The sequence below is a fragment of the Callorhinus ursinus genome, unplaced genomic scaffold (assembly GCF_003265705.2).
Source record: "Callorhinus ursinus isolate GAN/ISIS: 27379988/994484 unplaced genomic scaffold, GSC_fseal_2.0 scaffold1, whole genome shotgun sequence".
In the NCBI taxonomy this organism is placed as follows: domain Eukaryota; kingdom Metazoa; phylum Chordata; class Mammalia; order Carnivora; family Otariidae; genus Callorhinus; species Callorhinus ursinus.
Window position 1 is genome coordinate 86,485,517 of NW_027397063.1, and position 27,033 is coordinate 86,512,549.

The 27,033-nt window shown below is 38.3% G+C and overlaps 1 pseudogene; it reads right to left on the minus strand.

The window, feature by feature from the left end:
* Positions 1-2,322: 2,322 nt before the first annotated feature.
* LOC112819871 (non-histone chromosomal protein HMG-17 pseudogene) lies at positions 2,323-11,323 on the minus strand (annotated as a pseudogene).
* Between the last annotated feature and the right edge of the window lie 15,710 nt (positions 11,324-27,033).

Here is a 27,033-nt window from a genome sequence, read left to right on the forward strand (position 1 = left end):
TCTCCCTCTACCTCTGCCTCTCTTTCTCTCTGTCCCTCATTAATAAATAAATTAAATCTAAAAAAAAAAAAAGTGTGGATATTTTAACAATTGCATGACTACTGCAAGTCCGGGATCATTGATGTTCTCCTTATCATCCTTGATGAGGTCTTCAAGACCAACTGGACAGCAGTGATCTAGCACCAAAATTCTATTTTTGAATCTGGATAGATGATAAATAGATAATGTCTGCCAATCATCTCTCTCTCTCTCTTTCTCTCTCTCTTCCTCCAGAATTTGACTACTTTCACCACCCCTTTTACTCTTGTCAAAGCTACCACACTATCCTAACATAGTGCACAGCAGCCTCCTGATCTGAATTCCAGCTACCTCTCCATGCTCCTCTCTGGTCATGCTTCTCCTGACCCACTCCTCTCTAGCATAAATGTCACCTTAACAGACAAGCCATATCTTCCCATCTCAACATAAATACCACCTCCCAGCACTCTTTATCTCCTTATTGTAAGAGCAAATAGATTTTCTCCTCTATATTTTCTTTTATAGCATCGTCCCCATCCGACATTTATTAGGCATGCCTTTGTGTGCTATATGTTCATCTTCCACATGAGATTAAAGTTAGGGTTTCTTTTATTCTATTCTTATCCTCAGTGCCCCAAACTGTGCCTGGTGTACAGTGGGCACCTAAAACATATTTTTTAAATACATGAATGAATTGTCAGAAGATCTGTCGACTGACAACATCTTAGTGTTATCAGATACTGCATTGATGACCTTTGTTAGACATATTTAAGGGTTCTCATTGAACCAATGTGAGAAGCCATATGACTCTGTTCTGCTCAGAATTGTCTTCTCTGAGTTAAATTTGGCTTGAATTTTAAGACAAAAGGCAACATTCTGTTTTCTAAGTGGCCTGATTTCCTTTTGCATTAACATCCATTTTGGAGCACTTATTGTGCTGTGAACTTTGCTCTTGCAGAGTCTATTGTTCGGCTTGCACCAACATAGAATCCCTTGGAATAAAAACAAAAGAGATTAAAAGGGATATCATATCACCCCATTTTCCATGGTTTCTTTTCAACTCTTGGCATCTAGATTCTCACGTATTCCCCTGACCAATCTGATGTGGGGACTGTCAGTTACCTTGTTCTCTCCATGATCTCCCTGCCACCCAGCTTTGTTGTTGTTCCTTGGCTTAAACCCTGGTCATTAGAGGAAATGAAGAGAGGCAAGGTCACCAAAATTAACTTATTCCTTGTAAACATCTTTGGTAGAATTATTCGGTGTGTGATACATGAGAATCTTAGACTTCCTGTTGCTTTGAAATGTTTAAGTTATCCCAGTTCAAATAATATTGACCTATTTAGACATACACGTCTGTAATGGCAAATTTACAAAGAAGTTATATCAATCTGTGCTTCAGCCTTTATCCAAAGTCTTATTCTTGTGTTTTATGCAACATCTAGGATTTTCTGTAGGAGATTAGTGGCTAGGAGAGAAAACACTATTATTTTATAGGTCAACTTCAGACAAATTTTTTTCCAAGCCAAACTGTATCCAGCTTTACTAAAGATATTTTTCATAAATAATCATAGTATTTCAGGCAGGACATGGGCAGACAATCATTAACAGTATACAACAACTTTTAAACTACCTTCTTCAATGGACTACCAAAGTCAGAAAGCCACCTTAAAACCCAGTGAAATCTCTGTGTGATGCTCTGAACAGAGGAAGTTTAGAGTGAGGGTTGACAGTTCACATTTAGCGTGTTGTTTAACAACTTTTCACAAGCCTACCCTGACTTTCAGGAAATTAAATGAAACTGACAGAATTACCAATCTGAAGATCCATAAACTAAAAAAGAAACTCTTGAGGGATGCCATCTCCGTGGTGATATTGTAAAGTCCAGATTGCCTGACATACTGGAAGCCATTTTGGGGGGTCAGGGTCCCAACAGGTCTCTGGGTTTAAGGGAGTCAAGTCTCTGCTGAAGGCAGGGAGGGAGAAGGGGACATAAAAAAGAAATTTTAGCTTTTCCACACTCCAAAGCATTTGTGCCATTGTGGCTAATGTGTCAACATCCACGAATCCCTCTTTCTGAGAACTAAGAGGAAGTTTCTCAAAATTAGAAGGGAAAGGTGTTTTTCCCCCACTAGCTTCTGGAATATTCTATTAGTGACATCTGTCCTTCCCTCAAAACAACAATGAAGTGTTCTGTGTGCTAACAACATAGCTTAAAAAAAGTAAAATACAATTCTGCATTTTTATAAAACTTGATAAAAAAATAATATTTCAAACTGTATGGTCACCAGAAATACACAGTTATCAAAAATGCACACACTTCACTTGGCATCTCCAGCCCCTTCAGCTGTCTATGCCTGGTCTGTTTTGGCATCTCCGTTTTCTGCAGAGTTATACCCATCCTTGCCAGCGTCAGCTTTCCCCTTTTCCCCTCTGGGTACCTTCTTTTCCTTCTTTGCAGGGGCCTTTTTGGGCTTGGGCTCTGCCTTTGGAGGAGCAGTTTTAGTAGATAACCTTGCAGATCTTCTCTGTGGCTCATCCTTCACCTTGGCTTCACCTGTGGCATCCTTCACCTCAGCCTTTCTGTTGGGTATGGTGGCTGCAGTTGGCGGGATGGAGGTGCTGGACTCTGGGCTTTGGTCAGTCTGGGGGTCATTCTTGTCTCTTCTTCCTCACACTGCTCCAACTCCTGAAGTTTTGAAATCTTACAAAATTTGGCCAAGTTTGGGTAAACACTTCAGTGTTTTCATTCTTTGTCTATTTTTGTATATTTATATTACTAGAATGTAAACGCCATGAACATAACCCACATAAAATTTTTACTGTTTTTCCCTTCAGTGAAGAAATAATCTAACACTTTTAAAAACATGCTCTTGATTTTAGGAGTTTTCACCAAGTGTCTTGCTTTCCCTAATCATGGTCATAGATTTTAAGAAGTGTGAAGTTTTCATCTCTGAAAATGTAAGACAATGAGAATTCCACATACTCAGGATGCCTGGTATGAGATCTAAGCTTACCATTAATTCATACCCTCCATAAGTGTTTATTGAGTTATAGTGAAGGTCAAGCAATCCCGGGACAGTATTAGTTGGTGTCCCTTATACTCTGAGGTAAAGCCAGACATTGCACGAGTTGAATGTTACAAGAAAGCAGTAATGGTGTGCCATTCAGCATTTAGGGTGGCCACCCTGAAGACATAATATGTAATTTCAAATGTGAAAGCTGAGTTGAAGTTATCTAGCCTAAGGGTGGTAGAACAAAGTGTTCCTGCTATGGGAAGTAGCAAATTCAAAAGTCTTGAGGGGATAGAAAACTTGGTATATTCCCACTTTCTAAAAGTAAACTATATGACTGGAGCTCTGAGAGCAAGTAGCAAAGTAGTATATGATGAGGCCAGAGAGATTAATAAGACTCAGACTATGTAGATTCTTGAAGGCTATTTGATTTTGAACTTGGAGACTGATAAGTCTTGTTTTAAACATGGGACGACATGATCAGAATTGGTTGGAAGAGTTGCTCCAGCTACAGGTTGGAAAATGGGGTTAAAAGACCTTGGGAGACAAGTTAGGAGACATTTGAAATATATCAGGTGAGAGATAATGGTGACTTGGACTAGGGTGGCATGAATAGTCTCCGGAACAATGGGTTATTTGGGAGATAGAATTGCCAGGACCTGTTGATGGATTAGATTTGGGAGTTGAAAGAAAAAGTGTCATCACAAATGGCTGAATGGCTAAATGGTGGGCATAAATAGTAAGATGAGAACACGAAGCCGGATAAAGGGGAGAATGGTCAGTCATCTAATCGCTGTGATCCAAGAATGCACACAAATTTCCCTCCCAAATCTGCTACTTATGTTGAAGTTTATAAGAGGATAACTTAAAAGTTGGAAGGATATTTTTAGGTAAACTTCCCAATGTATATATTCTTACAAACATGCCGGGGGATGATTATTCACTCTCTGTTCCACTTCTAGCAGGAGGAAGCTCACTATCATGCCCTAGAAACACTGCTGATTATCTATACTCCCTTCTGAAAGAATTCTCTGCCTGTCCCAGCACTTGGCTAAAAGCCTTGACTATACTGGTAACTGGTAGAACCAACACACTTGGCACAACAAATTGGATTAGGTTTGAAAAACTGGACTCAAGAGGCTCCAGCAAAATTTTTTTTAAAGATTATTTATTTATTTGAGAGAGAGAGAGAGTGAGAGAGTGAAAGTGTGAGAGCGTGAGCACACAGCAGGGGGGAGGGGCAGAGGGAGAGGGAGAAGCAGGCTTCCCGCTGAGCAGGGAACCCCACATGGGGCTCCATCCCAGGACCCTGGGATCATGACCTGAGCTGCAGGCAGATACTTAACTGACTGAGCCACCCAAGGGCCCTAAGGCTCCAACAAAATCTTGTTAGAAGAAATTGAACTATAAGACCCCAAAATGATAGAGATGCTGTTGGATTCCGGAATGCTAAGGAAACACTGGGATGTTCATAAAGCAGTTGCTGTGGCAAGCTAGGGCTGCAAGCAAGTTGAAATGATGGAGTCACAGAAACCAGAAATGTCAAGGATCAATCCATTCTGCACAGAGAAGAATGTAGGGAATTTAAAGAGAGAAAGAGAGGGAAGAGACTGCATGGTTCTGGAAAGAAAGAGGCGGAGAGAGGAGATATCGGACATTATTTTGGTTTCCAGGAAGACTAACTGCATTGTCTGCAGTTGAGTTCTATCAGTGACTCCTTATTCTTTTTTCTTTCAAGAATCTACTTTTTAACAAATATGCTAGAGTGGAATTTTGTTTATTGCAATCATTTGATGCCTGTCTCCAATACTCTCATAAAGAAGAATGTACTCACTTTTAACAGATCCAGTGGAAATAATTTTTTTTTCCTATACACGGAACTGTATCTTTCCTCCTGCAACTTCTGTGGTCCCTGGGAGCCATGCTGAGTGAGTCTAATTCCTCCCTTAAGCCCAGAGACCTGTTGGGACCCTGACCCCCCAAAATGGCTTCCAGTATATGAGGCCTTCTGGACTTTACAGTGTCACCATGGAGATGGCATCCCTCAAGAGTTTCTTTTTTAGCTTGTGGATCTTCAGATTGGTAATTCTGCCAGTTTCGTTTAATTTCCTGAAAGTCAGGGTAGGCTTGTGAAAAGTTGCTAAACAACACGCTAAACATGAACTATCAACCCTCACTCTAAACTTTCCCTGTTTAGAGCATCACATGAAGACTTCATTGGGTTTTGAGGGCGCATCATCTCCAAGTCTTCTTGTCACAAAACGTCCACAGTTACTCTAATTGTTCTAACACGATTTGATTTTCAGACCTCTCCCCTATTCTTCCATACTCATCTGAATACCTTATGATTTGCCAATCCTTTTAGAATGAAGGGCCCAGAATTCAACAGAACTCTTCATGTATGATTCGACAAGCTCAGAGTAACATAAGGCTAACACTAGCCATTGTAACGTTGCAGTTAACTAAATCCCCTTTGAAAATTTCTGGATTTGAGTTTTGTTTTTTTGTTTTGTTGTGTTTTAGCCAAAGTAAGTCTCTAGAAAAAATACCAGGAGAAAATAATTCCTTTGGATTAAGACATCGTTGATTGGTAAAATAAAAGTACCCTTGTATGTTATATGGCAGGTAATGACATTTAGTTGTCACCAGCTACTCAATCCTTAGCTTTTTCTTTCCAGGGGGTCTGCTGATACCTCCCTATCAAAATGAAATGTAACACGTTTTGACAGAGGAAAGAGGATTCCTGAGCCAGAATCCATGCAGCCATTCATGGAAGCTGGATGGGGACTAAACTGCTCAGTCTGTGCAAACACTGGGTAGACTGGTTGAATTTGGAAGAGGGGTAATATGAGGAAGGACAGTAAATGAGAGGTGGAAAGATATGAAAAAAACAATTCAGTTAAGGGTAGCAGTTCACTGCTGACCAGACCCTCTCCAGGGTTACTTTAAGATAGCCAGCTGCCTTCTTAAGATTAGTCCAGGGAGTGGAGAGGAGAGGGAATGCCGTTTCTGTACTTCTGGTCATGAGTGGCTGCCGTTGATTAAAGATTCTTAAAAATCCTTAAAATTCCAGCGGTTGGATGTAGCTCTATTGGTCCCTGCAGCCAGGCCTCACGAACTGATATGCCACCCTCAGTTCTATCAGACTATGATCCTTTAATATCTGATCTCCATAGCTCCTTATAAAAGAGAGTCAATGATTGTTAAATTTCATTTTCTTTTTGTGTGTGTGGGAAACTAAGAAACAAATCTGAGAAGCTTTTTTCCATAGTTATAGATTACTGCAGGGGCAGAGCCAGAAATAGACACCCTTTTTCATACATAGTTCAATTTCCAGCCATGCTGAGTCCTGCCAATTGCAAACTGATCCGGTGTGTGCTGGCAATCTGTCTGCATGCAGTAAGTGATCATGTGCCACGCTTTCTACTGAGGCATTAGCATCCGCATCTGGCAAAGGTTGCCTCTTCCAGTAGAATGGCTGCCGGACGGGGTGGCTGAAGCTAAAGGAAATGCAGGCTTGCTCACTATCTTTCTGGGTCAGATTGGCTTCGGGGGAGAAGTGCTTTGTTAAAATAAGAAATGAAAGTACACCTTGTCGGGTCTGTCTTAAACCTTCTCACGTCTGTCTTAGAGACACTCTCTGGAGCTGTAGGTTTCATGTAGCTTTCATAATGTTACAATGCTTAATCTCAGTAGGGTTATCAGTTCTGTCATGTATTATAAACCCTCCAATCAAGGCAGTGGGAAACAGTGCTTCTATTTAATACCCGGAGAAATGGTGGAAGTCAGCGATTGATACCAACACAATGATGGGAAAAAGTGTCCAGAGGTGCTACTCACATAATCTCATTTTACAACATCTTGAAAATTCAATAGAAAGGACTCCACTAACAATACCATTACACACTACTGATTATTGTTCTCAAATGTTCCTAAAGCTCTAAAAGCATAACTTAACAATAAAAATGCTCTATAAATACATCCCAACAATGTACGTAACTGTATTTTTTCCTTTAAAAACAAAAGCACAAGTGTTAGTCACAAGTCATATAATTTTACTTAAGTAATTTCTTGGCTAAAAGCGCATTATCATTTTCTAAACATTATAAAGTTATAAATGAATGAGCTATTACTTGACACTGGAAAGTATTTCCAAATAATTTAGAAGAGGTGGAGAATATTGCACATTGGGTTAATTACCTATTTAATATGTGATCTTTATTGGGAGACATATTTTGTTTATCATGAGCTCTACATTATTTGCAAAAACATTTGGGGAAAAAGCAAAACTTCCTTGCAAAAAGCATTTACAATTTTCAAATTTCCTTCTTAAATGTGTCAATAATTCTTGGTTTTATCTTTTGCCATTGAGGTTTTTGGAATAAGTATATTTTTCAAATGAGTTAAAATTGTAGGAAGTTACTACTATATCCTGTCCAAAAACAAAAAACAAAACAAACAAACAGTTGAGAGTCATACATGCAAAATATGCTCCAGCTTTTGAAAAAAGATTTCAAACTGGTTTAGAAAAATATATTTTATGCTTCCTGTTTGTGCTCACACCACGGAATGAGGGGGGGATACACACCAGTCTATGTTACTAAGAAAAAACACTAATATTATATCCCTAAAAATATCATACTATTTCATTCCACAATAGAAAGAACTAACAATTTTTTTTACAAATGAATATTTTTGACTTGGCAAATTAAAATTAAGTTACTAAATTAAATTAAATTACTAAAATATCTAACAATGTTAATGTAAGTTTAAATTTAAATTATTTTAATACTATTGATAACACTAAACTATTAAGTTAGGAACGTTCTTAAAATGATTTTTAAAGCCATCAGGGAAGCTCATGTCCTTTTAAATAATTCATATTTATGTCAATACTCATTTTCAAAATATCGTGGAACTCCTTAAAATTTGCTGACTTAAAAAATATAATGCAAATTAAAATTTAATTAACAATTTTAAAATAAAATCTGCATATTTTTAATAATGTTTTAATATATTTTATGTTATTACATATTATTAACTTCTGTCATTAAGAAATCTGGTGTGTTATTAAAATATATCTAGAATATTTTTTTATAACTGGACTATCAGGACAGATTTCTAAAACATGTTTTCTACTAAGAATCTGTAATACCTTACATTTTATTTAAATACTTTTGAAAATGATTATTTTCGGCTATATTCCTAGATGGTAATTTTATGTATTCAGTCAGATTTGTTTACAGTTTTTATAAACAACATTTATTGGAGAATGCAAGAAGCATCAGAAGAGAAGTTTTAACTCCCTCAAACATAGTAAAATGATCAAACGTTTGGAATAGAAGCAAATTGTAAAAATGTGTCTTAACTGAGACGCTTTGCCCTAAGGAACCAAGCCTTGGTGTTTGATGATTCTTCCATAAACCTGAGTTTATTTTTAAAAATTGATCCATTTAATGTAAGAAAGTTGATGGAGAAAGAATTCCACTTACAAGTTTTTCCACTAGACACTATAAAACTCCATCACAGCACCTCGCATTTTTGGCATCTGCAGTTGAACCCCACCATTGAATGTTGCCAGATCTTATTTTGAAAAATTGTGTTGTGTCTATAGGATGCAAATCATCTGAATGAAAATTCAAGTCAAACGGAAAGCCGGCTGGGTCCTAGATGCTCTGTTTGAATTGAACAGTGAGGAGACCGGAACTTCACTGGGACATGAAGAAATTTATGGAAAGAAAAGACCAAGAAAAGAGAGGAGAGCAGAAAGGGCAAGAGTAAAAAGAGAAAGCAAAGAGAGCTAGGTTTGATCTGGAAAGACAGATTTTGTGACATGCTTTTTCATGTCGTTCCACGCAAATGGCGTTGCCTTCCTCTTCCAAGTAGCTTGTCTACAACATGTATAGACTACGTGATCACCCTTGTTGGAAATATTTGACAGTTGGTCAGTTTTTCAGTTTGTTATTTTTTCTTTAGATAGAAAGCAATATTGTAATGCTTTTCTCTTTGCTGAAGAAATCAAGACTGTCACATACCAATAAAGAATGCTTTTCTAAATTAGGTGTTTGTATATTTTTAAGAAGATACTAGAGTAAAACTTTTATTAGCTTGAAAAATATGGGTGAGGAAACTTTTTAGAGAGCTGAATCGTCCTTGATGACTCTTAATTATGTAAAAGCTAGAGACTTTTTTGTTTCCACGTACAATTCTTACAATGCAAAACTATTCTTTACTCTTTATTTATATTTATAGATACTATACCTACCTAAACTCTCATTTTACATTATTGGTTCACATTAAAACTTGAATGAACTATGTATTTGCCTTACTGAACAACTAAGTTAATCTGAAAAGTAAAAGCAATAGAGAACTCTATTTATATAAATAGGAGGTTTATGTGAAATTCAGTCTTGTATGTGCTTTATCTTTCTCAGGACAATGGTTTAAAATCAGCATTACGGCTAGCAGGAGAAGAGGAGAATTACAAACTAAGGAATTCTAAATAATTCATGGATGTGTATGGAAATAATGTTTCAAAACTCAAGTCAGAAGCAGCTGCTGGGGGAAATTTTTTTTTTTTTTTAAATCACAGTCAACAACAGTCATATTATTTCAGGTTAGCTCACACCATTGTGTGCATTTACAATGCAACATTTGTATGTTTCCATTGGTTTGGGAAAGAAAATTTAGAAGACTCAAACACAAAAACAGCAAATATAAAGAATCCTTTCTAGTTCTCCCAGACAGTATGACTCAGTAGCAAGAAACACCATTCTGCTTGCAAAATCTAGTCTAAAACATGATTCTATATTTTCAAAAGTAAATCCAAACCTTGGCCATATCTTTTAGGCAAGTAAGTCCCGCTTTCACAAAATAAATGTAAAAATAAGACAAGTTATTGTTCCTGTTTTCTCCCCCATTGTTTATTTCACAAATGCCCCTTATCTTGATATAGGTTTAGGGTAAGGGTCGTTGGCGACGCTTGGCAGTAATGGAAAAACCACTCATTATCCAGGCGGGTCATTCACCGGTTCTAAGATTGAACAATGATGTAGAAGCAAATCATTTATTTTTCTTAATATCTAAATTAGAAGTGTGAATGTAGAAATGGAAAAAGGAAAGTAATCAAAACTGTTTGAGGATAAACATTGAAGTAAAACAGGCTATTCCTTTAGATCTCATTTGGAAAGAAGACAACTGATAACTATATAAGTAGAACCATTCATCTTCAATTTATTGAGATTGGTTTTATTCCAGCCCCCTTTTCATGGCAAGAACTCATATTCTAGCTTCCTTAACTCACATAAAGATAATATTTATAAACATATCTACTGGATCTAGGGATAAATGAATCTAAATCACCCTAATATCTCAAATAAAATAATGGATCATAGTGAACTAAATGCTTTATGAAAATAACTTTGTAATATCATAGATTAAACAATACATACGTGAAAGTAAGTTTTGTGTTAATATTTTAGGATTATTTATGTTAAATATTTTCATTAAGTGAAGATAATGCTGACCCTATAATTAACTGGGGAAAAACAAACAAACATTGTTCATCTTTAACTTTCAGGAAAGAACTAGCTTCTTTTCTCATATAACTCAATGATAAATTTCAGATTTGTACGTTAATCTCTCTTCCTACCAGAGTATATGTTTGACCCTATTGAAATCATGAGGTTATAAACAGTATACTTTGAGGCTTTTAAAAGATATCAAACAGATTAGAATAATTTATATCATTGAATGCTGAAATGAATTATAGTATTTTAAGTAGTGATTATTTCTAATCAGGATTTAGCTAGATTTCTTAATTCACTTTGCTACCTAAAGCTCAAATATTGGCCTCGTTTTATCCTGAGCTATGTTCACTTACATGATTGCAAATAAGCAGAGTCAGAACTCTTTAAATACACACCTGAGGTTGCAATTTTCTTTTTCTTTGTTTTTCTTTTTAATTATCACAGGTATTGTTTCCTGCTTTTACTTGTTATTAGTTCTGATACCACCAAAGAATCTTTGTGCAGTTGATTCAAATCATTTCAACCGGTCTGTGACTTCCATTAATCAGCTGTCCCATAAAATTACACTTTAAAACAATGCCAACTGCTCTCCTCCAAGTTGCAGTTCACAGACAAAAACTATAATGTCACACCTGACTTGGCAATAGAAGCATGGCCAGTTGGGGGATGTGGATTTGACGCTGACATCACTGAGCACTTCGCATTTCTAGTTTGACCATCTCCAAGGAACGACCCATACTTCTTTTTTTTCCCTTTTACCATGTCCAGGCTTTCTGACCTTCGGTATTTCTCAGTCCTGGGGGTTCTCTGTCAGCTCTGTCTCCGGCAGTTTATGGAGAGAGTGTGCCGCGGGTGAGATCTACAGAAGTTGCCCTGTGCGTTTACTATCGCATGAAAAACTCACTTCCATTTTGCACATGGGCCAGGAAGATCCAGGAGGTTTCGTCTCCTCGACTAGCTTTCATCTCTCTACAGCAGAGGTCTGGTGAGCTCTGCAGTGAGCTCTCATGCAGGATTGGAGAGAAAGTGTGCTCTGATCAAACTGGAGATGTCAACTCGGGAGCGCGAAAGTGAGGAGTCTGCCTTTCAGACAGGCGCGGAGATCGGCAAATGACCAGCTAAGCTCTGCCAAAAATCGGAAAATGAGTTTGAGCTATTTAGATGCTAATTTCAATGTATCTCTGGCTAGATCTGAGAAAAGTAAATATGTAAAAATAGACTATACATGCAGATATATATATATATATATATATATATAAATGAATGTTAAATTTTTCTACTAGCACTTTTTAAAAATTGCCTGACAATGGCTGATAACTGTAGATTGGACTCCACTCTCTGAGGCGAGCAGTGTTCTGAGGTTACCGGTTTCTACAGACAGAAGAGCAGGGACACACAAAAAAATGGTGACTTGGTCAAACATTTGGTTTCAAAAAGAATAACCTATTGGTCTAAAACAAATGCGAAAGCATTTCAAGGAAACATTTACATATTCAGAAAACTAATTATGATTGGGCCCTTTATTCAGTGAGACCGAAGACGTTTTCAACTCTGATTTTCTTTCAGGTTAGGGTTCAAGTAGGGGGAGGGATAGTTACTTCCACATTCTCCGAAGCAGATTTACCTATCGTTGTGTATCTTTTTACTTGGAGATACGGCTAATGAATAGCCATTATGTATATTTTTTTCTAATTTCTGTTTTCTAATTGTGTTCCTGAAGCAAAGAAGGGAAAGGCCCTTCTTTCCCCAAAGGAAAGTTGTAAATTTTGAAGTATGTTTTCATAAATTCTCTCACATGTATGCAGTCACTATTTCTCATCAATAACGTATGTACAGATACAGCGGCTCACAAATGTGTCTGATTATTGGGCCATCAATTTCACTCTTACCAAATAAAGCAGTTTGACTTTATTATTTACATGATTCGTAAAGTATGTAGGCCACTGACCACACAAATAAACATGTGCTTTTGGATCAGTCGAAAGCCGGGTGTTTATGAACAGGGTTCTTTGTATTTTTAACAATATCTGGCACATTTAAGCAAAACTCTTTAACGAAACATGGAGCCTGGATATTTGTGTGCTTCGTGATCTATGCTGGGTAGGGGCCCCAACCTCTGCTCTGTAGGCAGACCAAAGTACAAAAATCTGTTACTGCAGTTTGACATTTTCTTTGCATGATTAGGTCACTTGGTAAGTCTCCACTTTGCAGTTCTTAGAAGCGCAGATTTCCTGTTACAAAGCAATGTGGTTCTGATTACAGCCTTGAAGCCCAGACGTCGCACCTGTGTTCTGTAAGCAGTTCTACCTCTCATGTTAACACGAGCAACTTATCGACCCTACCTTCCTCTTCTTTGCCTGCAATGGTCGGGGAGACTGAGAATCCAAGGGGTCATAGTGAGGAAACTGAAGGCAGAGTGTTACACACATTCCAAGTTCTGGTACAATGTTCTTAAGCTGGAGAAGAGAACCGGAAGGAATTCAAAGCACAAGTGGTTTTTTCCAGAGTAGAGCCGGCTCCTCGGTTTTGTGCTTTAATTCTGACTGTCACCGCCAAGTTCAGTTGGTGAGACAACATGATTATCTTTCAAAGGAACACTTTCAAAGACCACACAAGGCTCCAGTCCTACCCAATATCACATGGCGAATCTGGTCCATGGCACTTTCTTTGCTCACCTGACTCACACAGCTCCTGACATAAGCTTGTCCAAGCCTGTACGCTGATGTAGACAGCTTCCTAACTCATCTCTTGCCTTTCATTCTCACTCCCCTACCTTCACTTCCTCACAGAGGAGCCTGAATTTTCTTTCAAAAAATGAATGTAAATAAGATTGTTTCTCTCTCCTGCTAGAATTCTCCAGGGTCTTCCCACTGCACTCTGATCAACTTTCACACTCCCTTCTGTGACGTCAAAAGCCTGACATGATCTGGGCTGTCCCATTTTCCTGACCTCGACTCTTACCATTGTCCTCTTTGTACACTGCATCCCATGTGCAATAGTTTTCTTCCTAATTCTGCCTTGAAGGCTCTGAATGGGCTGTTCCCTCTTCTTGAAAGACTGGTTTCCTGCCTTACTGCACTCCTAACTCCCTCTCATTCAACCTTTAGGTCTCAGCTGACCCATCATGTCACTTAACTCAGACAACTCTTCCTGGGCTTCCTGATCTACAGAATTCTCCGAGTGATTCTCCTTCAACCATCCGTTTTATTTCCTGCACAGCACTCACTACTCTTTAATATTATCTAGTTGCTTCATTGACTTACTAGTTTATTTTTTGTCTTCCACCACTGGAATGCGCGCTTCGAGAGAAAAAGGACTTCATCTTATTCTCAGTGGCCATCGCCTCGTGTGGCATAGCCACTCGATATCCTTGTTGTTGGGCAGATAGATGAAAGACCAAGCACTGAGTTTATCTAACTAAGTCCACTCACCAGAAAGGACTCACAACTGGTTTCAGCGTCTTAATCTGCTACAACTAACTTAGAGCCCATTAATTTTCATTCTTTTGTTTCTACAATTGTCTTAATTCTTGCCAGGGTCTTACATTCATTTAGTTTCCATTACCCTATACTCATTAAGTTTCTAGTAGCACCCAACACATGCTAGGTACTTTGTGAATGTTAGTAGAACTGGAATCTGACACTTTATTTTAATTAAGTTGAGCAACCTCATATTGCCATATAACTTCTTAACTCTACTAAAAAAGCCATTTTCTAAATTAGTAACAACATTCCCCTTGTTTTAATGTTAACACCATACATCCTCATGATTCTTGAAATGTGAAGGCTAAGCAAGCTAAAAGATAAAAATAATAGTTGGAGCTTTTATACGAACATCTTTCAAAGAGGTTTTGTATATTACTGTATCTGCTTACATAGAATTTCTTCAAGGAAGTGTTCTTGCATCTCCTTTTTCAGACAGGATTAATGTTCGGTGACTCACCCAGAGCCCTGGTGAGCCAGTGGTAAAGGAAGTACCTGTGTTTCTAATCTCCCCCTCCCACCCCCAGCCCCTCCCTTCTCTACCTTCCTGCACATTTGCCGTTTGAATGTTTTTGCTATTTGGTTCCCTTTGGATTTTTTTAAAGTTCAAATTTATTTTCTTGTTTTCAACATATTATTTCAAAGCATCCACAAACAAAAGCCCCAGGAATGGTATTCGGGGAATAGGAAAGAGGGGGAGCCAGAGAAATTGCGGTAAGAATCTGGAAATCTCAGAACTTCTAGAAACTTCTTCACCAAAGAGAGCCAAGGCCAGGACAGGGTGAGATCATTCATTTTCCCAAAAGTAGCCAGAAAGAAGACTGGAAATGACCGGTGCATATACTCATCATTTATGGCAATGCTTTCTCTGGGTTGCAACCAGAATTCCAATGCCTTGCTTCTAGGCCATCCCCCGAGCCACACCACTGAGGATATTTAAAAGCTCTGGTTATCAAACACAATTTGATTGGTTGCTAAAGACTTACTTTCAGACGTGATGGATAAAACAGAGGCACTTAACTTCCTTTTCTGCTTTTACATCTCCATGACACAGCTTTTTTTTCTTTTTCTAAGAAGGATAACATGCATTCTTAAGGGAAGGTGGAGTTGTAACCAACCAGCAAGGGTGGCAGGCACGCCTGTTCCGATTTCACCAACGAAAACCATAATTTCGTTGGGCAATTACCTCAGAGTGATTCAGGCCATTGGTGGTAAGCCGGAGCAGGGGCTCTGACTGTACCACTGAGCTGCTTTGCCTTGCACCCACCACCACAGCCTAACTCTCAATTCCAAGTATAGGCAGGGAGAAAAATGACAAAACATGGGAATGTTAATTTTCAAAGGCTTCTTAGGGACGCTTCAGTGTAAGAGGAAGATGGGCTTCAAATGGCTGAGGAAATGCTGTGAAGAAAAAAAAGCAAGCAATTGGGAAAAAGGGCTTCTTCCATGTTAAGGAAAGAAAAAAGTGTGCTTTTTTCTTTTGTGCTTTACGACAGCAGCGCTGTCGGGTTTAGAGAGTGCAGAGTTTACTGCTCGTTCCTCTGCCATTCAGGCCAGTGCACTGAACCTGTGACCCCGTTTGCCATCTTTTGAGGATAATATTTATTTTGCAGTTTGTTTTGAGGTCTCATCTAGTACTAGGTTCACGGGAGATATTCAATAGCTGATAATTTTAAAAAGTCTTGGATGTAATTTGAACAGGGTCAAAAGTAAAGAATGGCTCGCAGCTTTGAGTAGGAAACCCAGTATTCTTTCCCAGATCCACAGTAATGGGAAAGCTGTCACTACATAGGAGACCTTCAGCTATACAGAAGCCCTATTCACAAAAAAGCCCTTTTGAAAGATATCTCATTATATTAGTTGTAGGTTAAATATAGGACTGAAAAATCAATAATGAGAATATGATCACTTAGAATATGTAGAAAAAAATGATTTGGCTGTTAGCTTATTGGCTTATTCATAGGAAAAAAGGGTGAGAAGGATTTGTTTTTTCTCCTAAAAGCAGGGGTATTTATGTTATGAAGTCAATCATTTGAATGCTTTTTTTAAATTTTTTTTTAAATTTTCACCCAGTTATATTAGCAGCATAGAGACATAACCTGCATACACTCTGGTAGCTTATTGTTATGTATTTTTCTTTCCTATTATTAAGGTAATGGAGATAATCATAGATCATATTTTCTTAAGCTGTGTTTTCATTGCAACTTGCTATTTCAAACTTCTTACAAATTCACCCAACCAATGTCTAAGTTTTTCTAAGGATTTTTTCCAATATAGTAATAGCTTTTTGTGTTTTTTAACTGATTTTATAAGTAACGTGTGTTCATTGATTGAAAGCAAACTAACACACGTGCAGACTCTACAGAAGAAAGAAAAAAATCATCTGTGAGCCCATTACTCAGAGATAATTGTTCTTTGGTACATATCATCCAGACATTGTGTAGTCATCCCCAATTTGTTCCGAAATGAAATCATGCTATGATGTTTTCAATCTCATTTTAACTTAAAATAAACCATAGTCTTTCAATACCAATAAATAGTTATTTGTATTATTTTTAATGATTTATATCATAGTTCATTTGTATGGTTATACTCTAATTTATTTAACCACTTCTCCTTTTGAAACAATTTAGGTTTTTATTCCCCCCCCCTTTTTTTTACTATTAAAACCTATACTTGTATTTGTCTGATTGTTTCCATAGGATTAATTCCTAACAGTGAAATTGCTCGGTCAAAGGAAATTTATGTTTAAAAATTTTTTGATATATATTTTCAAACCTCTTCTTGAAAGTTGTTCCTCGTGTTTACAAGTAGCTTTTCCCTCTTATGAACCCTGGACATTATAATTCTTTTTAATCTGTGCTTATCTAGTAATAGAAAAGTACCCTATTTAAATTTTCATTGCTTTGTTTACTGTTAAGCATGAATAATTTTTTCATGTTTATTGGCTGAGATTCTGCTTTTGTGAATTGCCTATTCATGCCCTTTGCCTATTTTTCTACTGGCCATTAATCTTCTTTTTCAGACCGATTCTTTTTTTTTTTTTTAGATTATTTATTTATTTATTTAACAGAGAGAGAGAGAGAGAGAGAGAGAGAGAGAGAGAGACAGGGAGAGAGGGAACACGAGCAGGGGGAGTGGGAGAGGGAGAAGCAGGCTTCCCGCCGAGCAGGCAGCCCGAAGTGGGGCTCGATCCCAGGACCCTGGGACCATGACCTGAGCCGAAGGCAGACGCTCAATGACTGAGCCACCCAGGTGCCCCTCAGACTGATTCTTAATAGCGTCTTACATATTGGGGTTATTGCTGGTCATTTTGTAAATTATGATTTTTAAATTCATTTAAAAAATTTGTGGCATCCGAAATTTTAAGTAAAGAATGGCACAAGTTTGTGTGGGGGGAAAAGGGTGGGGGTACATAAAGAAATAGGATGGGCCTTCGGGAAAATCCAAGGTATCCAAAATATTATTTGAAATAGTAGCTAAATTACAACATGAAAGAGTTAGGTTACACATAAAAATATATTTCCTAATAGTTAACAGTTTAAAGTGTTGGCCATGTTCTAGAACAGGATGCCAAGATCTTCTTCTGTGGGACTTTGCAAATGGGTTTCATACCTTTCTGTCTGGCTTGCATAATGTAAAGGGATGGGCCAGATGACTGCTCAAGATGTACCTTTGCCCAAAGTCCTTATTTTCTTTTATTTTCAGATAGAAACTTGAGATTTGTAAAAGCCCTAATTCAGGGTTCTTTTTAGTTAATTTACTAACGCTATGTATACTGTCTTTCCTAAAAAATGAGAGATTCTAAGCTGTATTTCCAAGCTTTTAAGAACACATAAAAGTACCTCTGTGTTCCACTTCTTCCTAATACATAAAGAATGACTATGAGTCATCTTCCTAAGCTTTAATTTCTTACTGCTCTCTTGTGGCCATTCAAATGAACTGTCCAGATTTTTTTTTTTTTCCTTAACAGATCCTATAATGTTAATAAAAAAAATTTTTATCAAGCAGAGTCATCAAAGTTTGTTTGTGTAACAAATTTAGAGTCTCTGACACTTGAACATCAAGGTCGCAAAATAATTCTTCATTTTATTACTAAATACTGGGATGGGGTTGCAGAATAGGAAAGGCCTGAAAATTTCTTCTTTTTATTTTAGTGAAACCAACCACATTGTGATTCATCTATGAAATCATCAAAAGACTAAAAATTGAAATAGTTCTGGCTATAACTAAAATAGTTATTTTACCGGAAGGTAAAATAATGCAATTCCCAGCTCCTTCCTTTCCTGTGGCTTGGGAAAGGAGGGAGGGTCTTAGAAGGGTCTAGGTTCAGCCATTATAATATGAAACAGTCTTTTTTTTAGGACCAAATAATGCATGGTTGGCTAAACATTAGAGCACAAATAATGTATAGCTAAGCACTACAATTATTCTGTTACATTTTGGCCACGTAATACTGCCCACGAATAGACAGGGCCCAGGAATGGCCGTGTCAGCAATCTTAAGAAGACAAGATGAATTGAAATGCTTTATTTGTCCGGGCTGGAGCATCAGTCAGCAAGTTATGATGTTGCCTGACAAACCTCTACTTCATTTGTCTTCGAGTCCTGTGACCACGTCTATTCAAACATGGTAGGTTCTAAGTGAGATTAGTTGCAACGCTGCCATAATTAGCATATATATATATATATATATATATATATATATATATATTGATAGGCATACCTCATTTTATTGCGCTTCACAGATACCATGTTTTTCCAAATTGAAGGTTTGTGGCAACCCTGCATCTAGTCAGTCTTTGGGTGGCATTTTTCCCCACAGCATTTGTTTACTTCGTGTCTCTGTCACACTTTGGTTATCTTCCAGTGTTTCCAACTTTTCCATTATTATTATATTTGTTATGGTGATATGTGATCAGTGATCTTTAATGTTACTATTGGAATTGTTTTGGGGTGCCATGAACTGCACCCATACAATATAGCAAACTTAATCCATAAATACTGTGTGTGTTTTCACTGTTCCACCAACTGACCATTTCCCTATCTCCTTCTGCTCGGACCTCCCTATTCCTTGAGACACAACAATATTGAAATTAGATCAGTTAATAAGCCTACAACGGCCTCTAAGTGTTCAAGTGAAAGGAAAAGTCACATGTCTCTCACTTTAAGTCAAAAGCTACAAATGACTGAGCTAGTGAGGAAGGCATGTCAAAAGCCGAGACAGCCTATAAGCTAAGCCTTTGCATCAAACAGCCAAGTTGTGAGTACAAAGGAAAAGTTCCTTGAGGAAACTGTGCAGTGGACACACAAAAGATGAGAAAACAAAACAGCCTTATTGCTGAGATGGAGAAAGTTTGAGTGGTCTGGACAGAAGATCCAACCAGCCACAACATTCCTTTAAGTCAAAGCCTGATCCAGAGCAAGGCCTTAACTCTCTTCAATTCTGTGAAGGCTGAGAGAGGTGAGGAAGCTTCAGAAGGAAAGGCGGAAGATAGCAGAGGTTGGTTCATGAGGTTGGAGGAAAGAAGCCATCTCCATAACATAAAAGTGCAGGTGAAGCAGCAGGTGTTGATGTAGAAGCTGCAGCAAATTATCCAGAAGATCTAGCTAAGATAATTCATGAAGGTGGCCACACTAAACAACAGACTTTCAGTGTAGATGAAGCAGCCTTATACTGGAAGAAGATACCATCTAGGACTTTCATAGCTAGTCAGGAGAAGTCATTGCCTGGCTTCAAAGTTTCAAAGGACAGGCTGACTCTCTTGCTAAGGGCTAATGCTGCTGAAGCTAATGGTCCTTTCCCATTCTGAAAATCCTAGGGCCCTTAAGAATCATGCTAAATTTTCTCCGCCTATGTTCTATAAATGGAACCTCAAAGCCTGGATGACAGCATGTCCCTTTACAACATGATTTACTGAATACTTTAAGCCCACAACATGATTTACTGAATACTTTAAGCCCACTGTACAGAAAAAAATGTTCCTTTCAAAATATTACCACTCGTTGATAAAGCACCTGGTCATCTAAGAGCTCTGATGGAGATGTACAATGAGATTAATCTTGTTTTCATGACTGCTAATACAATATCCATTCTATAGCCCAAGTATCAAGGATTCATTTTGACTTCCAACACTTATTAAGAAATACATTTCATAAGGCTATAGCTGCCATAGATAGTGATACCTCTGATGGATCTGGGCAAAGTAAATTGAAGACCTTCTAGAAAGGATTCACCATTCTAGATGCTATTAAGAACTTTTGTGCTTTACGGAAAGAGGTCAGATTATCAACACAAACAGGAGTTTGGGAGAAGTTGATTCTTTTTTTTTTTAAGATTTATTTATTGTTTTTTTGAGAGAGAGAGAATGGGAGCATGAGTCAGGGGAGGGGCAGAGGGAGAGAATCTTCAAGCAGACTCCCCACTGAGAGCAGGGCCCAATGTGGGGCTCAAGCTCACGACCCTGAGATCATGACTTGAGCCAAAATCAAGAGTCAGATGTTTAACCAACTGAGCCACCCAGGCGACCCATGGAAGAAGTTGATTCTAACCCTCATGGATGACTTGGAGGGGTTCAAGACTTCTGTGGAGGAAGTAACTGCAGATGTGCTGAAAATAGCCAGGTAGAGTTAGAAGTGGAGCCTGAAGATGGGACTGAATTACTGCAATCTCATGATAAAATCTGAACGGATGAGGAATTGTTTCTTATGGATGAGCAAAGAAAATGGTTTCTTGAGACAGAAGTTACTCCTGGTGAAGATGCTATGAAGATTGTAGAAATGCACAGCAAACTATTTAGAATATTGTCCAAATTTAGTTGATAAAGGAGTGGCAGGGTTTGAGAGGATTGACTTTCAATTTTGGAAGCTCTACTATGGGTAAAGTACTATCAAACAGCATCACATGCTACAGAAAAATTGTTCATGAGAGGAAGAATTAATTGATGTGGCAAACTTCGTTGTTGTTTTATCTTAAGAAATTGCCACAGGCACCACCAGCCTTCAGCAACCATCACCCTGACCAGTCATCTCCAAAGAACAAAGCAAGACCCTCCACCAGAAAAAAAGATGATGACTCATTGAAAGCGTAGATGATAGTTAGAATTTTTTAGCAATAAATTATTTTTAAATTAAGGTATGTCCAATGTTTTAGAGCTGAACTCAGAGTGTCCAGGGTTATGCGACTTCAACCAAAATATATTGGAGCAGCATCTCTATGACAGGTCCTAGGAATAGCAACAATAATCACCTTCCCCAAAGACATAGTCTCATAGAGTTTACAGTCTACTGTATGAAACAGACAGAATCCATGAAGGAATATAAAACTATAAGCACAATAAATTCTACATAACAAAGAAATATGAAGAGTTTATCTGGTCAGTACAGTTAGATGAGGTTTTCTTGAGGATGTGATGATGCAACCAAGATGTCAAGATGAATAGGAACTAATGAGGCAAAGAAGAGAGAATATGCAGAAGGACCGGTGTGTGCAAAGGCCCTACAGTGGGGGGAGGGGAGCAGGAAACTCTTAATGAAATGAAATAATAGTCAGTGACTTGGCAGTAAGAAAGCAAGAGGAAGGGTGAGATGATTTAAAGCTGCTGAGGTATTGTTTTGTGGGCTCATTGAAGGGGTAAGTTTGTCTTTATTACAAAAGTGTAAGAAAGACATCAAGATGCTCTAAGCAGATAATGTTAGCATGTCCTTGTGTTTGAATAGATTGTTCTACTTGATGTGCTGAGAGTGGAGAGACAAGATGAGAACAGAGCACTTTGAAAGCTATTGCAATAGTCCAGGTAGGAGATAACAGTGGCATTGATGGGCTATAAGGAATACCTGCATCAAAAGATATGGGAGATATAATCTTCAGGACTTAGCAATAGATTGGCTATTGGAGGTGAGGGTGACAGAAGTCTGCTGGATGATTCCTTGGCATCTAGCTTCAATAATACATTGACTTCTGGTTATATTTATTAATACCAGAATACCAGAAGGTGACCAATTGGGGGAGAAATACTGAATTTAAGTTGTATGTGAAATACACAAGTAGAGATGGCAGGAAGATAGGTGGACATGTCAGTGGAGAATCCAGGGGTGGGGAATCTGTCATGAAAATATATATTTGAGTGAACTTGGTATTCTAATGTGTGAATTTGATGAGATTTCTGAGAATAGAAAACTAATAAAAAGAATGGAAATGGTAAGTGAAACTTGAAGAACTTAAACATCTATTTATTAAGTAAAAAATAAAGGAGATAGAGAGAGTCTACATAGGTGAGCAAGAAAAATTATTGGAGAGGATAGAGTAAAATAATGATAACGGGGGTGCCACATGGAAGATTAGGGCTAACAAAGAAAAAAATGGTTAACATATCAAGCAGCTTAGGTAACAATAAATAATAACAGCTAACATCTGTAGCATTTAATATGTGTCAGACATTTTCTCCGGGTTTTACATATATTAACTCCTTGAATACTTACACCTGTACTATGACGGAGATGCTATTATCATCCCCATTTTATGGATGAAGAACCTGAAGCACAGAGAGGTGAAGTCCCTTGCTTGAGACCACACTAGTAAATAGAGGAGTCAGTAGTCAATCCAGGGCAGTCTGACCTCGGGGTTCCCTACTTTTTCTGCCATTATGCTGTTCTGCCTCTCCACAAGTCAAAGATAGAGAAAAGGTGTCTTTGACTTGAGTGACGGGGAGGTCAGTCATGACCTTAGCACAAAATGTTTGACTGGAATGATAGGTCCAGGCCAATAGTCATACTGCAGTGGATTGTAGAGCTGGGCCAGGGGAGAGGTGAAGAAATGGATGCTGCATTTAGATACAGCTAGATAAACAGCTGTTGAGAAGCATGGCTCTGAGAAATAGAGTTTGAATCAGTCCCCAGATAGAAGCATGCAAGAGGCCAAGCAACATTGGAAGACTCCAGAGACTAGGGGTCGTCTCTTTCTAGGCATGAAACAGGTGTTCTGAAATGCACAGTCTCTTAGTTCTATTTTAGAGTGAGACAAAAATCACTGGGTTACCTCTGATATTACATTTCTGAGGTTAAAAACTATTTTTTTGCGGGATGCCTGGGTGACGCAGTTGGTTCAGCATCTGACTCTTCGTTTCAGCTCAGGTTGCAATCTCAGGGTTGTGGGATTGAGCCTCATGATGGGCTCCATGCTCTGTGGAGTCTGCTTCAGATTCTCTCTCCCTTTCCCTCTGCCCCTCTTTCTCGTGCTCTCTCTTGAATAAATAAATAAAATTTTTAAAAAACTATTTTATTCATCTTATTACTCCTATTCCCAAACTCCCACACTTATTAGAGTGCTTTATATGTAACAGAGAGAAATGGGGGTCTGGGGAAAGTCACTTTGGAATTAAGGAATGCTCCCTTGTTCTCTATTGGCTATGACTTTAGACAAATCCAAATCTCTTGGTTCTTTAGTTGTAAAAGAGGAAAAAACAGCCTCCTCTCAGTATAGTCGGTAAGGTTAAGAACAAAAATACTTTGCTTACGACACAATTCTATACAAATGTTAGATGCTACTATAATAAACTGTTATTGAAAGAGGGGAGGAAGGAGAGGGGAAGAGAGTGACTCTGGTTTAAGAGTTCCACCATACTAGAAGAAATCTAAGCCTACAAAGAATGTGGGCACACAGTAGATGTCAATAACTACTTGTTGGTGAATTAACTGATTTTTCCATTTGGGGAGGGCTAGAAACAACAGCATGCATCCACGGGGATCGGAGAGAGATCACCCTGGCCTTTGCCTGAATACCATTCACATGGGCACAACAGCCAACAGGGCGGGAGGGGGAGGAATGTCAGTCTAGCAGTGGTGATAGAACAGGCATTTAACATAAATATTTGATTGATTGATTGAACTGGGCATATCATCAACATTGCAGCACAAAATGTTTCGACAAGAGATCTTGTGAGATTTTATAGGAATAAGCTTGCCAGCATTATGGCAGGCAGACATTTCCTGAACAGTCACACCACAACCCCCCCCCCCCCCCAGTGAATTGCCCACCAGTGCCAATTAAATGGAGTTGTAGTTAAACCTTCAGGGTGGTAGAAAATGATCTTTAGGACAGCTTAGGATTCACTGGGGAGTAGCCAGTTCTACAATGCTATCGTTTCACACATAATTTGAGCAAAAGGTGAAGGAACATGAGAAAAAGTTGATTGATGTCTTCACAGACTAGAGATGCTTCATCAAGAGCAAGTCTGAGGTTTAAGTTTTTAGAAACAATGAGACTCATAGCTCTTTCAGACATTACGCAAGGTCCTCTGAAGTTTTTCTTCAAGTGCACACAACTCATTAACCTATTTTTTAAAGTATTAACTTCTCAAATAAACAAAACAAACAAATAAGAGCAACAAGAACAAGAACAAACATAGCAAATGAACCAAAGGGAAGAAAAATGCAATTAGGAAAGAGTCTGTGTCTGTGTTTAGGTCTTCAGGACCTGACCATGTTCATGCATAACTATTGAGAATTTTCCTCATTAGATCTTTAGAGGAGTCATCATTCCACATGCTTTTGCACCCTAGAACATGACCAGATCTCCCTGACCGCGTTCCTGATGTCTCCAAGTGTGAAATCACAGGGATGCCTGGCAGGATCAGGCTCTAGAATAGGTCAAAGTAAACCGCGGGGCTTCTGTGCAGTTGCTGGTAGAGGTAACATAAAGGAGGGCTGTTTTTTTTTTTTCCCCTTTCTCTTAGATACACACATGCTGTATTGGCAGGGACCTTTGAGATACTGCTTTCTGGAGCCCAGAGTCTCACGCTGTGCAAATTTCACATTGCAATGGGACTTTTTCTCTTAGCACATAAATAGTCCTCTAAATTAATTTAAGTCTAGAGGCCTGAAATGAAGAGCTGGATATAGTCACATAGCACCAGTTGAATGTAGGACTAAATATTGTTTGAAATATAACTGTGATGAGTTGTAGAAAGAAAATTTTAAAGAACTAGTATTTTACTGATATGTGGGTAGTCAAGCCCCTAAATGCCTTTGCAAAAAATCCTTGACTATACCCAGCGACCCCCATAAAGACAACATCCATATCTCTTCTTGCAGGTAACAGACACTGACCTGGGACTTCCATGTGCTGGAAGTTACTGGTGGAATCGCTGCTTCTTCTTAACTAGAGCTGTTAAATCCAGCTCCTTAGGACCCACAAGCTTTCAGAAGGACAACTCCGTCCTCTTCTAACAATACTGCCCTTTGCTTTGCTCAGTCCTGAGACTTTCTCTTTGGCTACAGTCTCCCGTTTGCCCCCATCTAGCTTGGCAGTATTAAATTTAGCTTGCTCTTCCCCTCCTGCTATCTTCTTATTTTTTTTCTTAACATATATTATATTATTTATTTCAGAGGTACAGATCTGTGATTCAATAATCTTGCACAATTCACAGCGCTTGAAGAATGAAGGGGGGGGAATCGGAGGGGGAGACAAACCAGGAGAGACGATGGACTCTGAAAAACAAACTGAGGGTTCTAGAGGGGAGGGGGGTGGGAGGATGGGTTAGCCTGGTGATGGGTATTAAAGAGGGCACGTACTGAATGGAGCACTGGGTGTTATATGCAAACAATGAATCATGGAACACTACATCAAAAACTTATGATGTAATGTATGGTGATTAACATAACAATAAAAAATTTAGCTTGCTCTTATTTAACTCCCACCTGATGATTCCACATTCTCTGTATAAATGTGTGCTTCTTTAGAGGAAAGAGGAAACCACCCCTACTTCCATTTTTAAAACCAGATAACTAGATGATCTATCACATGCATATCCAACTATTAATGTCAGCTCTGGCATAAACTGTGTCATTTCTTTTCCACTCAAAAAAACAAAAAAAATGGGGCACCAGATGGTTAAGTATCTGCCTTTGACTCATGGCCTGATCACCAGGTCCTGGGATTGAGCCCCACATCGGGCTCCCAGCTCAGCAGGGAGTCTGCTTCTCCCTTTGCCCTTCCTTCCTGCTCGTTCTCTCTCTCTCAAATGAATAAATAAAATCTTTAAAAAATATAAATTAAAAAGAACAAAAAGTCACCTGAATGAAAAATGATAAGAAAATGGCATGAGCAATCTTATAACCCAGAAAGCATTGAAACTGCTTTAATTAATAAAGAAACAAAAACACTAGTAAGCATTGGTATTTTAGTATCAGTAATCACTGGTGACACACTTCACAACTGATTGCCACTGTGGCTGAGTACAGTTTCCTAAGACAGTTGCTGGAGAGGGAGGTTTGAATCAGAATGAGAAGTCAGACCAGCTGATAGCTTAGTGTCTCTGTGCTCACCACCTCCTTGTGGTTCTCGCCTAGGAAGCCTCAAGGAGCCAGACTAAGGGGCAAAAGCAAGAGCTCTATATGTATGGGCTGTACAAGAAGAATCAGGCAAGACAGGGAAACAAGAATTTAGGCAGACTCTGACATTTCCATGCCTGGCCTGGGGTCATTTATTTTAGCTCATTGCTCTCAAACTATTATTAAATTATTTTCCTAAATAAAAATGTGCTCTAGTGAATAACATTAATCTATTCATCCTGATTATAATTGTGCCAAGTACTCTAAATTGCCACTAAATACTTTTGTAGTACTTTTACTCTTATTCCAAACTATACATATATCCAAATATTAAATGACTATTTAATAAATATTTAGAACATCTAGTACATTTTAAATTGTACCCAAGTTCTACAGATGCAGCAGTGAAGAGAACTGGTCTCTGTCATCACAGAGTTTACATTTTTTAATGGGGAAATAAATAATATAAAAAGCAATTGTAACAAAGTTTTATAAGTGTAATAGAGGGTAAATATCAGGCAAAAGAGGCAAATAGCAGAAGGCACCAAATCCTATCAGCAAGAGAGAGTCCCATGACTACCTGGAAGATGCGATAACCAAGCTGCCATCTGAGAGATGACTAGGAATTAAGCAAGTAAAGCGTCAGAGGGTAAGATAGAGA